Genomic DNA, 14,667 nt, shown 5'->3' with positions numbered 1-14,667 from the left:
GCTATATATATATACACACACACACACATAAAAATATATATATACACATATATATGCAAAATATATATATGCAAATACATATATGCGTGATGAAATATTATTCAGCCATAAGAAAGAATGAAATCTTGCCATTTGCAACAACATATGGCTAGAGAGTATAATGCTAAGCAAAATCAGAGAAAGACAAATGCCATATGATTTCACTCACATGTGGAATTTAAGAAACAAAACAAGGGGGAAAAATGAGAGTCAAAGCAAGAAACAGACTCTTAATTATAGAGAACTATCTGATGGTTAACGCGGGGGGGGGGGGGAGGTGATGGGTAAAATAGGTGATGGAGATTAAAGAGTACACTTGATGTAATGAACATAGGGTGATATATGTTACTATTAAATTACTATATTGTACATCTGAAACTAATATAACACTGTATGTTAACTGGAATTAAAAAGCAAAACAAATAAAGTAGAAAAATAAATAAATGTCTTATCCCTCAAGTATAAAACAGAAAAAAGGTAACTGGGTTAGAGGTTAGTCTCTTCTAGAAAAGATTCTACACAATGTAATAGAATCAACGATATTGGTGGAGGTTTAGCATATTTTATCATCAAAGGAAATAAAAGTGAACTTCTTTTTAATTGTTTAATTTTTAAATTACCATAGATTATAAAGCTATATAATAACATGAAAAGGTGTATGTTTTAATATTAAAATAGGACTCAAAACTGAATAAATATTCTACGGGTTCCTTAACTGCAATTCCAAAATACAAAAACTCTTTTGATGGTAAAACCTTACCTGAACTGACATGAAGTTATTTATAGCCTTTACCCCATTTGGTAAAAATGTTCATACATCTCGCTACAGAAATAGTAATATGTTTGAAGAGGACTGGACTCTGTTGAAAGATTATATTATTACCTTGCCTATATCCAAAAAACTCTTTTAATTCCCAAACCTATTAGACCCCAAGGGTTTTAGTGGGCTATGATCCTATAATACTAATGGCTAACATTTGCTGAGCTATTAAATGTGTCAGACACTGTTCTGATCACTTTATATGCAGTAAATCATTTAATCCTACCAACCACCATGACATAAGTATTATAATTATCCCTAATTTACAAAGTGGCAAACTGAGGCACAAAGAGATTAAGTAAATTGTCTGAAGTCACAAAGCTAGAAGGTGACTAAACTGGGATGAGTACATTTAAAATATCACACGTAAGAGGGAGAAAATACAAAATAGAGAACGGATTATGATAGAATGGTAGGATTCAGTGATTGTTTTCTCTATTCAATTAATGTATTACTATTAGAATAGTAAATAATCAAACTTAAAAAAATACAAGACTTCATTAACTTACAAAGTCCCATTTATGTGCAATTCCTAAGTCAAATTGCACAAACTGCACAGTATAAAACCCAAGCTCCTCAGTTTATGCTAATCATCTTCAATTTTTTATTGAAATACAACATTTTAATATGTTTTTCACTACAAGAAATACACAAAAACATATATTCATTTTAGTAATCAGAAAACCTGAATAAACAAAAAGAAAATAATCACTTTTAAAACTACACTCAGAAAAAATCAATTACAATTTGGCACATACCCTTCCAGATGTCAATACAATTTTTCCTTGAACAATGCAGGGCTTAGGGGCACACATACAACCCCCCCCCCATACACACACACAGCTGAAAATCTTGAGTATAACTTTTCTCTCCCCAGAAACTATTAATAGCCTACTACTGACATGAAGCATAATTATGGATAACATAAACAGTCAATATACGTATTTTGTATATGTTATATACTGTATTCTTACAGTAAAGCAAGCTATAGGAAAGAAAATATTAAGAAAATCATGAGAAAATACAGTACAGTACTGTACAACACAAACAAAAACCTGTGTATAAGTGGACCCAAGTAGTTCAAAGCCCTATTGTTCAAGGATCAAGTGTATTATGTTTTTTAACCAAAATGGAATTGCTTTTAAACCTACTTTTTCACTTAACATATGTCAAGACATCTCTTCATGACTTTACCTTCTTCTAACATCATATTTTAATAGCTAGGCAGTACCCCACTGTGAATATGTACCCTAACAATCACTGTTAAACATTCAGGTTGTGTACAATTTTACAGTACAGTGATCAAGAGTTACTGACTCTGGAATCAAACTGCTTGGATCCAAGTCCTGGCTCTACCACATACTAACTCTGCTCCTTTAGACAAGCTACCTCACCTCTCTATGCCTGTTTTCTCTTCTGAAAAATGAAGGTATTTTCTACTTCATATAATTAATGTGGGACGGGGGGTCAAATGTTAATACACAGCTTTTACTATCAACAGTGCTGCAATTAGTATGCTCAGAGCTAAATCTTTGCACACACCCTTATTCTTATTACATCAAGAAAAATTCCCTTAAATGAAAATTCCCATGTCAGAAGGTATGACCATTCTTAAGGCTTTGAGTCTGCCAAATTACAGCTGGGTTTAAAGGCCTCATCAAATAGCTCTCTCACTTAATACTCATTTCTCTTCATCCAAGAAGGTGAAAACTGTGATCCAGTTAACAGCTGTTTCACTCAATTAGTTTTCGCTCTTCTACTTCTGTACCGCAAACCTAGACCTGTATCATAAAAACTCAAAACTTTGTAAGAAACTTTAGGACGCCTAGCCCAAATCCTCATTCAGCGTATTAATTCCTCCACCCTAGAATCCCTAACTGAACATCATCAGTGAAAGCAGAGAGCCTACCACCCAAACCAACCCATTATATTTTTACTGTTTCATGGAAATTTCTCTTGAAAGAATGTTGAAACCTGCCTCCTCCTACTACTCACTGATCCTAGTTCTTTCTACACAGATCAAATCTGATCTTTCTGTGTGATAGACCTTTAAGTATTTACAGATAGCTATCATTTCTTAGATGAGCTTCTTTCTCTTCTTTGAGCCAAACAGGGCATTTTTCAGCCTTTTCTCCTTTCCTCATGTCCATTTCCTCCATGATCAAGGTCCTCTGGATATGCTGTATAGCTCACTGGTTTATAAACTTGAGTGTCTATCACCTGGGGAACTCGAAAAAAATACAGTGGCCCAGGTCCTATCCTACTTAAGCTTGGGCTTCCATGTTTCTGCTCTCCAGGTGATTGTAATATGAAGTCTGAGAACTGATGCAAGGGCCACGCGTATTGTGACAGTATTCTACCTGAAAAACCGACACAATATCCCAGGTATAATACAACCAATACAAGTAAAGCAGAGATAACACCTGCTCTTTCTACATTGTTCTACCAACTCCAAAATGACATTTACTTTAAAAAATATTATACCATAGTGTTGACTCACGGTAAACATACAGTTAAAATGATCTGACTCTTTTCCACATTCTCTATTTGTGCACTAGCACCTTGGGCTCTAACTGCCAGCCTTTCCAATTATTCCCATTAAAAGATTAAGAGAACCAGGACAAAGAGTTTTAGACTCCTATTTCTAAATGTATCAATGACTGCATATGGATTCACCTTCAGTGGAGAAATCATTTCATGCTTTAGCCTCTACACTTCCATCATGGACATACTTAAGTCTAAATTCAAGTATACTAGCCCATCAACAACTGAACTGACAGCTGATTGCAACAACACATCTACTCTGTGCAAAACACTGTTATGAACAAGGTGGGAAAACATACAGGCCTTAATACTAGTACACAGACCTTCTGGAGAGCCTGATGGAATAACACCTTCAAAAAAGTTAAGTCTAATACCAAGATAGACACGTTAATGCTATAGAAATTAATGACTACTAGTTGGAAAGCTCTGGGGCCAAAGAAATACTAGAAAACTAAGTTACCCTGAACTTTAATGTTTCATTTCCCTTTTTTTTTTTTTTTTAATATTTACAAGACAGAGAGGAGATGGACCATCAGTGAATTCATCCACACTTAGGCTACTTTCAAAGGGACACTGCACCCTCAAAAATACACACTCAAAATAAATTCATGATTCAAAATTTCATATGAGTTCTGAATTTGTGATTTGTTTGCCTTACCTGTCCCTAACTTATGAAGTACTCAAGAGGAGGAAGAAGAGAAAAAAAAAAAAAAGGCCATTCTACAGATGAGGCCCATTATAAATACATCTTAGAGATGCTGGGTGAGGGGGAGATCCCATCTGATATTTATTTTCATTTTCATGGCAAACATCAAAAATATACCTGGCATTTTCAAACAATTATGTCAGGAATGACCAGATGCTTCCTGTTGATGGAACAGTAGAGAACTACAGCCTGACAGAATCAAACTAGAGTTCACAGAAACAACTGGAAATGAATGTAGCTTCATTTCAAAACCATTAAACCAAAGTATGGCCTTACATTTTCACACATTTACAGCATAACTGGGCCCCAACCTAAAATACCCAGATTGACAGAAAGAGACAGAGAACTCAAACTCTAAGTTAGGAGACTTAACTCTAAATATATGTATCTACATTACAAAAGTATTGTTTGACCAAATGTTTCACTGCAGGATTCCTTTTAAATGAAGAGGTCCTGCAGTGCTTTGACAGTGTCCCTTCTTCAAATATTACATTTACACACAAGTTTTCACAGGTACATCTAATATGGAATTCATATTTTACTTCCATAGATTAAGATGTGGAACTAAAAATTAAGGTTAGTCACTTAAAATATTTTCCTGAGTCTCCAGGATATGTACATTAAGCAAACTTTATTCTTGATACTGTTTATATATCTAAATACCAAATTAAAAAACTTAGAACCCAAGACAAAAGTATAGGAATCAATCTTCCTAACCATATTTTTAAAATGTATCTTGTTTAATATACTCATTTGACATGTATGGTGACAGGATAAAAATGACAAATTTCTCAGTTAAAAAAAAAAAAGTCATAAGCATACAGTGGGGTTCTGGGAGTTTTCAGAAGTTACATGGTGTGATACCACAACAGACTGAATGCAGATTTAAAAATCTAGCTGTCTTGTATTAAAGCATTTAAAAGACTTGCAGAAATGCAAAACAATGTCAACTCTTGCCAATATGTGACTTGTGTTAACATGTAATGGAATTTTATTGCTGTTATTTTGGGGGAAATACTTAAAAAGACAGAAATTTTAAAACGCATAAAGCCATCTTTAATTTCCTTAAATTCAAAGTCTGACCCTGAAAGTGGAAGTGTCAAGGCTGAAGTTATGGGTCACTGCGAACACATTTAAACCAAGCTGGGTGGGTCTACAAGTGAAATTAAGTATCTGCAAAAAGAATTTTCGACTAACATCTGCATAATAAATTACAGCGCATTTTTAATTCTGGAATGGAAAATTACTTTACAAGGATTATTTACGGACTACATCAAAAACATTTTCCAGATAAAAACTATACTTCAGGGGGGAAAAAATGTACTTCAGAAAGTAACTTGCCTGAATCCAGACAGCAAATCAGTCTGCGGAGAGAGTATTTAAAATATTTCCACATTACCAAGCCCCCTTCAAAAGTACTGTGGTCGCTACCCGTCCTTTGAGCAGACGTCTGCTCGCCACAGTCCAATCAGGTTTAAAACAAGAGTATGTGTACAGAAAACAAGCTTAAAGTGGGGAAACACACACAAAGCAGGCCTCTATAATTCCTTCGGTTTCAGTTTTCACGATGCACCCCTGAGGCTACGCACGCTGATTCAACACGGCAGCACAGCTTCAACGAAGCACACTAAATACACACTGATTTCACTGTGTCCAGGCAGAAATGACCTGGCAAAATTCTCAACTTCTTTTCCGAAGCAGTGCACCCGCCCGGCGGCCAAGTCCCAAGAGCAGAAGTCTCGAGCATCCAGAACCGCGGGCTTTGTCCCCTCAGGGACTTGAGTCCCCGAGGTCGTGGCAGTAGCCGCGATCGTCCCCGCGCGGGCTGGGCCCGGCCCTCTGGTTAACCCTGTCCGGGCCGGCCGCTCCCGCGGCGGCCCGAGCGCCTCCCGGTCCCGCAGGCCTCGCAGCACACCGCGCCCCGGACCGGCCGCCCCCGCCGCCCCTTCTTCGCTCCGGGTAGGCTGGCGGGGCCGCCAGGCCGCCGAGACAAAGAGGCCGGCAGTTCCCGGGGCGGCGGGCGCCGAGGCCCGGCCGGGCCGCGCCAGCCTGCCTCCCTTCCTCTGCCGCCAACCTCCCGCCTCCCGGCGCCCGCAGAGCCCCCGCCGCCCCGGCTCGACCCCATCCCCGCCCCGGGGCCGCCGGCCGGGATCCGGCCGGCTGTGAGGCCGCGGCGCGCCGGGGCCGAGGAGGGGGCGGCGGCCGCCACCATGTCTGCCCGCCCCTCCCAGAAGCGGGGTGCCCAGCGGACAAAGCGCGGCTGCGGCGCGGGCGGAGCGGGCGTCCAGGCCGACCCCGCCGACCCCCGCGGAATAAGCGGGGCCAGGAGCCCCGGAAACCCGGCGCCTTAATGCAATAAACAGGAAATCGCGGGGATGATCTGGGTTCCGGGGGAAGTGGAATTATTTTTTACCAGCGAAGAGATCAACTTCCACATCCGGTGGTAACAGGGCCCTACACAGACCCGCACTGACCTGGAAAAGCTTCGGGAGCGGCGACGGGGGAGCAGCAGGAGGTGGTGCGGGGACCCGAGGCGCCTCGTACCCGGCCGGGCTGACGCGGCCCCGCTACACACAAAGCGCTTCAGCTGCACAGGGCGCTATTTTCCGAAAATGCCGCGTCTGGTCGGCGCCCAAAATCCCCACCGAAAAGTCCCCCGTGCTGCGCGCGGAGGGACACATGGTGTGCGAGTGAGTCAAAGCTCCCAGCATCCCTCCCGGACCCGGCCCTTGTCAAGCCCTCGCCTGAGCCTTTCCGCCCCTGCCTTCGGTCGCACATCGCTCCCCCACTCACTCCCTGACCCCATTCTAGCAGGAGGAAAGGGACGACAGATCTGATTTTTCTTTTTAACGGTCGAGAGGGAAATATGCCATTTGTGGAGCTTGAGCCACACAAAGAAAGCGGCGGAATGATCCGCTCTCGGCGACCGCAAGTCCCGGCTCTCCCGGCGCCTGCGCGGCACGGGGGTGGGAGCTGCGGCCGGCCATGTGCGCGGTGGAGGAGCCCGGCTGGTGGCCGAGTCTTCCCGCCTCTTTCTGCGGGGGCTGGCGGTTGGGATACTAAAGTGCGTGTTCCTACCTTCTTTTCTCACTGACAAGACCGCCGAGACGGGGAATCCCCACTCCGAGGTTAACCAGAGTCGCCTAGCAGAGTCCTGGGAGACGGAAGAGCAGCCAGCAGGCTAGGATTTAACTTAAAGTGGCCCTAGATTCAACTAACCAGATTGGGACAGGAGTAGCGGTTGAGGTACAAGAGGAGGAACGAAGGATGGTCGGTCCATCTCCACTTCCATAAACTGAGCAGTCAGGTTCATGACGAAGACGTACTTATTTCTATAGCCTTTTTTTGTTTGTTTGTTTAACATACCGGTGGTGTCACAGGCGTCTCGTACTTAAGCGACCCTAAAATAATTGCTTGCTAATTTTCCTTGGATTACTGTCACCTCGAAGGTAGAGGTCTGTGTTTCCGTGGCTGGAATGTCAAGATTTTTGTTGTGTTGTATTTTATTAAGAAAGTAGCAAAAGTTTATTTGGAGGTGGTAATTTACAAAGTAAAAGTCTTTGGAAGTTAATTTACTTGTGATGATTTGCTAAGAAATCCAACACACCGGTATGTTTTTAACAGATGAGCTTAAGAATGACTTTCCTACGTGGCTTTCCCAAGTTGCTAACGTGCAAATTTTGGCTTCCTATGTTTAGGAGTTGGTAATATCTGAGACAGCGCCAAGAGTTCAATCTAGGAGAGTTTACAAGCTTAAATGAAATCCATATTACTTTTTGATTTTGTGATTACTTCAGATAAGTAATTTATCTCCAGTTATCCTTTTGTGATATTGACGTGGTAAAGGCTTGTAAGTCTTTAACTTATTAAAACATTTTGCCTAAAACAGAAGCAAAGTAAGTGGCATAGGAGCCATATTGTTTTCTTTTGATGTAATGTTTTCAAGGCTTCAGTTGATAAAAGCTTGTCAAGTTTTTGATATCATATGCTTTAACATTGAGTTGATTGGAGTAAACGTTGAACTAATGATTGTTACAGAATCCTTGCCCTCCTTGATCTGCCATAGAGCTCAGACAAGTAAACAGGAAACATCAGTAGTAAATGAGGGTAAACTGCTGAATACTGCGAAATCCCATACAGGAGAAATCCTTTACTCACCTGGGAAGGAGGACTGGGGAAGCAATTAGCTTTAATAAGGAATTGGGGAAGAGTCTTCCAGGAAGAGGATGCAATGCATGCAAAGTTAGGAGACAAACTTTGAAGAGAGTGTTGAGTAAAGAAGATAATGCTGTTTTAGGAGTGCCTAGAGATGTTCTTGAAGACGTTTAATCATGAAGACCTTGAGTGGTATGTGCAGAGATTAGCTTTTGAGAGCAAAGAGGAACCCGTTAAGTAAAAGTGTCATAGAAATGGATTTGCATGGTAGGCAGATCAGACTTATGCAAAACTCAGAGGCATGGAAAACAGTTTGGAAAAAACAGTAATATCTGAGAGAGTAATGCCTTGGACGGAGATAGTGACAACTAGTGTAGAGTGTGGCCAAAGTAGTTATTGAGAGTTTGGTGATTTGGTTGAGTGGGTAAGGGAATGACAGAGGGAGATGTCAAAGATGACTCCCAGGTGTGTTGGGGGAGCAGTTGGAAAGATGGTCCTGTCTTCACTGAGATTAGAAACAGGGAAGAAGAGTAACACGTTATAAGTTTCTGTTTTGACCTGGTTGAATTTGAAGTGTTTGTGAGACAGCCAAGCAGATATGTCTGGCAGGCAATTAGATATTCATTGAAGTTGTTTCATGAGCACCCTTCTGTAACTGGCACTGTTGTAAATACTGGAATAGATTAAGCAGCAACAAAACCAACAAGGTTCCTGCTCCTGTTGCTAGTGCAAAGAACAGACCATAAATAAGTTTTACAAAAGGAAAGATAGTATCTTATAATATGCTCCATTAAGAAAAGGGTATTTGAATAAAGTGTTTCTCTAGGGGAGAGAACAGGCAAAATTTTGGAGGTTGTTCAAGAAAAAGCTTCTTGGTTGATCAAGAGAAGGTATTCTCTGAGCTAAGATCTAAATGGGAATAAGGGCAGTATTTGAGACCAAAGGGAATGGCAGAGCAAAATCCTAAAGTGAGAAAGAGTTTGTTGTGCATAGCAAGGAGGTCAATGTAACAAGTTCAGAAAGCAAGAATGGTAGAAGTAGTCGGCTGCTTTGGTAAGTTTAAGTGTGGTAGAAGGCATCAAAGGGTTTTAGGAAAGGAGTAACATGGTTGGTAGCAATAGAGAAAAGGTGGATAATTTGAAGATATATTTGGTGATTAGACCTGACCTGTATTGCTAATGAGTTGACATGAGTGAGGGAACGGGAAGAATCCAGAGTTATTCTTAGGTTTGGGCATGATTATCTAGGCTAGCGCTGTCCAATATAAATATAAAACAAACCACATATGTGAGTTTATAGTAGCCAGACACATTAAAAAAGAAACCATTGCAGTTAATTTTAATTTAATTTTAATCCAGTATAGTCAAAATAGTATCATTTCATATGTGATCAATATTTAAAAATATTAAATGTTTTTAAATGTTTTGCAGTCTTTTTCTCATTACTAAGTATGTGTTCAAAATCTGGTGTGTATTTTATATTTAAACATACCTCAATACTTGATTCCATAAAATTTACAGTTGAAAAAGTAGATTAACATGCCCAGTCATTCTGAACATACTTAAAAGTTTTGCAGTATTTGAATTATGTATCATTTGTTGTTTAATTTTAAATTAAAGATTAAAATTATAATTCCTAAATTAGTCACATTTTAAGTGCTCAATAGCCACATGGCTAGTAGCTACTATATTGGACAGTGCAGTCTAGTGGAAAATCAGAGTAAAAAAGTTGTGTGGAACCAGCCTGGAAGGCCTTGGATGCCATGTTAAAGGATAGGGATTTTATCTTAGATACAAGGGGAATAATAGACGGTTTTTGAGCTAGAGTGACTCAATGTTGTACTTAAGGCTAGAAAAAAACAGTAGGGGGCGCCTGTGTGGCTCAGTCAGTTAAGCGCCCAAAAGTTGGTTTTGGTTCAGGTGGTGATCTCAGGGTTTCCTGGGTTTAAGCCCCACATGAGGCTCTACAGTGCAGAGCCTACTTGGGATTTTCTCTCCCTCTCTCTCTCTGCCCCTCTCTGACTCGTGCTGTCTTGGTCTCTCTCAAAATAAATAAATAAACAAACTTTAAAAAAGAAAAAAAAGAACAGTAGGTGTCTAGCTGGTGACTCAGGAACAAGAGCAACCCTTCAGTTCAGTCCCACTTTCCAGGCTCTAACCTCAGCCCTTCAGATTCAGAAGTCTGATTTTTGTCAGTGCTCCAGAGCAGTGCTACCAAAGTATGGTCCACAGGGTAATGCCAGTCTGCAAACCCTTTGCTATTGTTCCTAGACAAGGCATTTACACAAAGTGAGTAAGAATTTGGAAACTTACAGTAATTGAAGACTAGTTTTATGTCTGTGGATCTGTATTGTTTTATATGTCTTTGTTTAAATAGCTTTTTCTAGTAATTCATATTTAATAGAGGTACCTATGATCTTTCACCAAAGAGAAATTTTTTTTTTGATGATGAGAGGTTTTGGGGTTTTTTTTTCCCCCAGATATGCAAACTGTGTGTCCTCTATGTCATTAAGATCATCTTTTTTTCTCTTATGTTACTGTTAAATAATGCCTTTTTTTCTAGGTGTCAGTAAAAGCCAACTCCTTTCTTTTTATTTCATATCTTCAGACTTATGAATCACAGATTTAAGCGCACTGACCTGATCACATGTCACTTGGCCCTTGTCCACATAGTTATGCTCCCCCACTGTACTGTTTGTTGTTTGCAGACCTCTTTGATTCATTGGGTTTTCAGAATGACCTCAACTGTTAGGCATTTTTCTATATGAACAGGGTGATAAGGAGACTCTCCTTCTGCACCATCTGCCTCCTGAGCATGCTCCAGGGCCATCACCATCAGCCTCTGCATCTCCTGGTTGACCAGGTTTAATATAAATTCACAAATTTGATTACCCATATTTTTTCTTCTTATGGTCCCTCAGTTTGTTGTGCAACAGTTACCTAATCTTCACTGCACCACAGGTAATTTGTGAAGCCCTGCTCCAGAGGTACTGAGACAGAGTCACAAGAACCAAATTCCCAGATTACCTAAAACAAATGCTTTTTTTTTTTTTAACTTTATAGTGAGAACTATAGCAGCTAAGAAAGGAATGGATATCTATCTGCTCATTTTCTCCCTCCATAGAGAAATGTAAGGCTACAAAGAAATAACCCAAATTTATAATAGCTACCACTTATTAAATGTTACTGTTTGCCAGGCACTATGCAAAATCGGTTATATATCTTGTGTCACGTTTAACCCTCACAACAACACTAAAAAAAATAGATATTATTAACCCCATTTTTCCAGTAAGGTAACAGAGGCCAAAATAGTCTAAATAACTTGCCTAAAGTCACAAAGCTGATAAATGTTAGGCAGGATTCCAATACAGGTCTCATTTCAAAACCATTGTTTCTAGCAAATTCCCTAGCACAAAATGATTCTGTTTTGTTTTAGCGATAGTACATGAAGTTGACTACATTACCTCCGAGAGAGTTCATTAGTGAATTTGGGCCAGAATAAGGGGAGTTGGTGGTATTCTAATGCCACCAGACAAATGCGTTCAACAGTAGAAAAGTGTCTGCTCCTATTTAGAATTTATAGTTTTCCACAAATCAATAAAAAAAAAGACAGCCCAGGGCACCTGGATGGCTCCATCAGTTAAGCGTCCAACTCTTGATTTTGGCTCAGGTCAGAATCTCATGGTTTGTGAGATCGAGGCCTGCATCGGGTTCTACACTGACAGCATGGAGCCTGCTTGAGATTCTCTCCCTTTGCCCCTCTCCCCTGCTTGTGCTCACTCTCTCTCAAAATAAAAACAAAAAACAAACAAACAAAAAAAAAACCCAATAGTAAAGGGGGTAAAAGACTTGACCAATTTACCAAAGAGGGTATCTAAATGGCCAATAAACATGTAAAGGCACCCAACTTTTACAATCAGGGAAATGCAAATTAAAACCACAATGAAATACTGCTGCACATTGACAATAATGGCTACAATAGACACTACAGTAAATGCCAAATGTGGCCAAGAATTGGAACAAATGAAACTGTACATTGCTAGTTAGAATGTATATTGATATAGCCACTTTGGAAAGTTCAAAAACCAGACAAAACCAAACTAGATTTAAGGATTTATGTTTAGGGGCGCCTGGGTGGCGCAGTCGGTTAAGCGTCCGACTTCAGCCAGGTCACGATCTCGCGGTCCCTGAGTTTGAGCCCCGCGTCGGGCTCTGGGCTGATGGCTCAGAGCCTGGAGCCTGTTTCCGATTCTGTGTCTCCCTCTCTCTCTGCCCCTCCCCCGTTCATGCTCTGTCTCTCTCTGTCCCAAAAATAAATAAACGTTGAAAAAAAAAAATTTTAGAAAGGATTTATGTTTAGGTAGTAAAAACTATAAAAAGAAAGGAAATAGTATGCTTTGGGTAAGGCAGTAATATTTGGGAGGAGGGCACAAGGGAGCTTCTGGGGTGCTGGCAACATTTGGTTTCTTGACCTAAGTGCTGGTTACGTGGGTATTCACTTTGTGATTCATTGTGCTGTAGGTTCGGGGGTTGGTGACTTCTCAATATGTGTATTTTATATATATATATATATACACACACACACACACACACACACATATATATATCCACATGTGTATATATATATATATATATACACACACACACACATATATATATCCACATGTGTATATATATATATATATATACACATATATAAAACCATATCTCATGGTTTTAAAAAATTTGTTGGGAGGAGTGCTTGGGTGGTGCAGTCGGTTGAACGTCTGACTTCAGCTCAGATCATGATCTAACAGTTAGTGAGTTCGAGTCCCACATCGGGCTCTGTACTGACCGTGCAGAGCCTAGAGCCTGCTTTAGATGTGTCCCCCTTTCTGTCTCTCTGCCCCTCCCCTGCTCACTCTCTGTCTCTCAAAACACTCCCTCTCTGTCTCTCAAAAATAAACATTAAAAAAAATTTTTTTTTAATTTTGTTGGAATTAACAAGTAGGGAAAAAAACTTTTGTGGGCAATTCTGAGATACACATTACCAACTATCACTTCACTGACTGAGCCAGTCTTTTCATCTGTACATTATAAACGTGAAAGATAAGTTAGGCCTGAATTATGGGAGAGGCAGTGGTTTAAAAAAAAAACAAAAACAGAGAGACAGATGCAAAAACTACCGCAGAACTTGAGGCAATATGGGAAGGTGAAAGACCATGGCAGTTGGAGTGAGGAGCCCCAAGTTCAAGTCTTAACTGGTTTCTAACCTAGACTCTAACCACTCTAGGCATGTGACCTGGGCGTATCTCCTAACTTCGGGTTTTGTACTCTGAAAACAAATTCAGTATTGCTGGCAGAAAATTAGAAGTTATTCACATCAAGGTAGTAATTGAAGCTATGGGAGTGAATGAGATCATTTGGAGACAATATAGAAAAAAGAGAAGTAAAGAGGAGAGGAAATCAGCATTTAACCTGCATACCGTTTGCTCTACGTGTGTTATCATTTATTCCTCTCAGATTCCAAGGTAGCCAATTTGTCCTTATTTGGTAGATTGACTATGGACTCACAGCAAAAATAAGTAGCATTGAGAACCAGTTTGACTCCAGTTTATATGGTGCACTATACAATTCCTGGATAGCTAAGTGTTTTAGGAAGCCCATGGGGTGAATTTAAGTCAAGGAAAGTTAGGCCCTGAGAAAAGACATTTGGATTTTTGTGATTTGTGACCTGAAACCTATGTAACAGCACCTGCACTTGTTTGTTGTGCTTCAATGAGCGTGGATAATGCAGACAATCATTTGTGCCCCAGATCTCTGGCAATAAGAAAAAATGTCTAGGGTACCTGTGTGGCTCAGTCAGTTAAGCATCTGACTTCAGCTCAGGTCATGATCTCATGGTTCATGAGTTCAAGTCCCACATGAGGTGAACAAGAGCACTGCTTAGGGTGAGCCCCATTTCTCTTTCTTCCTCTCTCTCTGCCCTCGCTCACTTGCACCCTCTCTCTAAAAGAGAAATAATATATCTAAACATTAGTATAATGAAAACAAAGCCAATTATTAAGACCTAGCTAAACACTCTTTCCAGCCAAGTGCTTGAACAAGAAACAATAATAACTCACTATATGATATGACGTTTGCTGCTTTGTTCGCATACTACCTAGAACCATGAGTATCGCTTGTGGTATGGGTAATTCACATTGGGAAACATTGGGATGTTATTTAATAGTGTTCACTGGTATTGTGCATTTTGGTCACCTGAAATTCTTAGGGAAAAGATCAAGATGGCTTTGTAAGCCAAGGTCACTAAAACTTGGAATGAAAGATAATTAAGACTGGTGGTGAACACATGTCTTTCGGAAAGCAGCAGTATCTACTCAAAATTGAGTAATCTATAATCAATAAGGAAGGCTTTCCCCTAC

General features: G+C 40.2%; 1 protein-coding gene across 5 annotated transcripts in view; it reads right to left on the bottom strand.

The window, feature by feature from the left end:
- The window catches only part of GABPB1 (GA binding protein transcription factor subunit beta 1), a 70,717-nt gene extending 63,919 nt beyond the window's left edge, over nucleotides 1-6,798 (bottom strand). For 2 of the 5 annotated variants that reach the window (XM_047861874.1, XM_047861879.1), the window contains exon 1: nucleotides 6,523-6,543. The gene's annotated coding sequence lies outside the window, so the exon portion shown is untranslated. Of the gene's footprint in view, nucleotides 1-6,522; nucleotides 6,544-6,583 lie in introns of those variants that run through there. The other 3 variants (XM_047861873.1, XM_047861878.1, XM_047861875.1) reach the window with 2 other exon arrangements.
- Nucleotides 6,799-14,667: the final 7,869 nt, after the last annotated feature.

The sequence above is a fragment of the Prionailurus viverrinus genome, chromosome B3 (assembly GCF_022837055.1).
Source record: "Prionailurus viverrinus isolate Anna chromosome B3, UM_Priviv_1.0, whole genome shotgun sequence".
NCBI lineage: Eukaryota > Metazoa > Chordata > Mammalia > Carnivora > Felidae > Prionailurus > Prionailurus viverrinus.
The sequence above is the reverse complement of the archived record's forward strand: the minus strand, read 5'-3'. Positions and strand labels throughout refer to the sequence as shown.